The following is a 3,040-nucleotide window of genomic DNA, read 5'->3' as shown; positions in this document are numbered from 1 at the left end:
AGAGCAACCACCGGAACCTTCCAACAGGAGGGGATGATTGTGGGTTCGCGCAATCCACCGTGCGTGCCAGGTGCTATGGCATTAGCCGCACATGCGGTCCTGCAGTCCTCTGGACACTGCGGATCAGGAGTCAGGAGTCATGCGGTATGCGACAGCCGGAGCGGCAGTTCTTCATAGGATATCATGGGACAGGAGTGTGTGCACCGTTCCCAATCTGCACTGGAGCAGCGGTTGTATATGGAGGGGCATACCTGTCTTTTGATGTAACTTAACCCATCTCTATGATATTCAGGGCATCATCTATTGTACTTTGTGTCTGGATTACAGATGAATGAAGCAAGGGTTGTTCTGTGTCTGTGTACTTGTACTTACTTCTCTTGTCATTCTGTGCGTTGATGTTCATATAATGTAGTTGCGGGTAATCATTCCCGTAATGCCTATTGCTCATGTGTGGGCAATAGCCATTACAAAAACACTACATCGTCCAACATTAAAGGTGGTGGTTACACAAACATGTGATTTCCCAGACTTCACTTGTTATATGCTGGTTAAAATTGCAAAAATGCTTATAACATGCATCACATCATTTGAGGACATCGAGGGAGTGGAGCACCCATGGAAAGTCTTTCTTGAGAGCACAAAAGGATTATGCTAGAATATGGAAATAGAGGTACCAAACTACAACGTCATCATGGGTTTGTATGCTCAAGTCATGTTTTTGCCCTCTCAATATCTGCAAACATTTGAGGAGGTGTTCATGACAGGTTTCTTGGAGATGGGTTCTACCTTATTCAGCACCATGACGAAAGATCTACCTGCCCGCCACATAGCCTACTAAAGCACATTGATAAACAATCCCTTCCGACATTTGGCAATCCAAGTGGATATTGAGGCCTGAGCAAAAAAATATTAGATTCCTTTTGGAGACTATGGAGAAAAGGATTTTTGATTACTAGAGACTCTAAGACATCAACCTGAAGACCAGCTACTAATGACAAAGCTAAATCCAAAGACAAAGACAATGACCAAGACAAAGCTTGCACAAAGACATGCAAAGACTAGGAAGGGGGGAATGTTGGTAGATGGACCAGACACACATCATGTACCCTAAAATTTTGATATCCCATTATTATTTTTGCAAAAAAGTTTTGTGACTATTGGAGAGTCTCTGATTTTAGTCAGATAAACTTTGAGCTAGTTAATGTAAAGTTCGAGTTGTAAAATCTTATTTTGAGTCTGAGCCTTGTAAAGTTGATCACTTGACAAGAAAGCCCTAGGTATAAAGCTCAATTTGTGTAAGTGGAAAAGGAGACATTATCATTATCAAAGTTTTTTGAGTTTTAAAGCATATGATTGAGAGCGGTTACTCTCACACACTTTGTAATCAATTTTTCTTGAGGTCTGATAATACACTTTTGATTTTGATTAGTGCATTGTGCTCTTTGTCTACTTCTCTTTAATTTAAGTGTAATCATTGTCAATTCTATTGTGGTTCACAAACTACACGCTAGCGAGCTAAATCGGTTGTTTTGAGTGCCCTTCTTGAGTAGCCTTTGCTCTGAGCCTATACCTCTTGTCAAATTTGTCTTTATTTTTCAACCTTGCATCCTTTAGTTGATATTTTTCAAGCTCAGTGTCTTTAGGACTTCTTTCCAATTGCCATTTATTTAATGCAAGAAGGTCTTCTCTACTCATTCCATCTTCCCATGCCAATACATTCCATGTAAGAACTACATCTTCAATTGGCACCACAGGTTTTTGATCATATACCAGTTCAACAAGCATATAGAAAATGACTGACTATGTGTCGTACGGTTAGCCCACAATGCAAATGGAATTAGCCTTGGCCACTCTTCAAGTTTACCTTCGCAAGCCTTCACAAGCATATAGCCAATGACTGACTATGTGTCGTACGGTTAGCCCACAATGCAAATGGAATTAGCCTTGGCCACTCTCCAAGTTTACCTTCACAAGCCTTAGCCAAAGCTTTCATTGTTGGAGGATGCCTTCTTTCTTTCTTGCCATTTCCCTCTAGGATATAAGGCAAGTTAAGGCGAGTATGATGCCCATCCTCGAGAAGAATTCTCTTGCTTCTTTAGCATCCAATTCTCTCTATTTGTAGTTATCTTTTCCACACATCCATAGAGACATATCACATCTTCAAGAAGGAATTTACATACATCTTTTTCATTCTTTGTCCTCAATGCACACCCTTCAACTCGATTAGACAAATCTTATCTTGCAAGCACCAAATACCTCATTTGACAAAGTTACAAAGGCATTGTGACCAAGTCCACAACCCATTTATAATGTATGGCCAATGGATAAGTAGGATGTACTCCATCACGATGTCATACATTTGAATACATTTGGCATGTCACACAAGACTCCACCAATACCTTTCTTTTACTTTGCAAAATGTTGCACATACACCTAGATTTCCTACCCATAAACTTTCATGGAAATCCTTGATAATATCTTGTTGAGTAGCCTTATTGCACACTACCTGCAACGATGTTCCATCTCTTTATTTAGGATTCTTTTATAAGTAGCCATCCTTCAAGAAGTATCCATATGCTTTTCTTCTTATACTCTTAACTTCTTGCTCAATCCAATCATCTTGAATTTGCAAGGTACTTAACTTGGGGGGTTCACTATGTAATCATGTTAATGTACCACGTGAGTTCAATAGGAGGGGTTTTAAAATTCAAAACTTTTAGGCAAACTAACAAAGATACATTAAAAAAATGGGTTTTTATATTCCATTTTGGAAAAGATTCCTAAAATAAGGGGTCATTTTATTCATTCAAACATGTCAAAAAATGGGGGATTTAATTACCTCACGAGCGTACATTATTTAGGGGGTACCAAATAGTGCACTCCCTGAGGTACTTAAGTAGTGACCTATCAAGAGCCATTCACTCTCATATAGCCCTTTGAAAAGGACAAGTGAATCTATAGAACATGCATGATCACTCTTTGCATGAGCAATAGTGTAAAACTTTGCACATACAACATCTCCCTCAATAATTATGTCCTT

This window comes from Adiantum capillus-veneris, chromosome 26 (assembly GCF_014529385.1).
Source record: "Adiantum capillus-veneris isolate H3 chromosome 26, ASM1452938v2, whole genome shotgun sequence".
Lineage (NCBI taxonomy): Eukaryota > Viridiplantae > Streptophyta > Polypodiopsida > Polypodiales > Pteridaceae > Adiantum > Adiantum capillus-veneris.
This window is presented reverse-complemented; position numbering follows the sequence as displayed.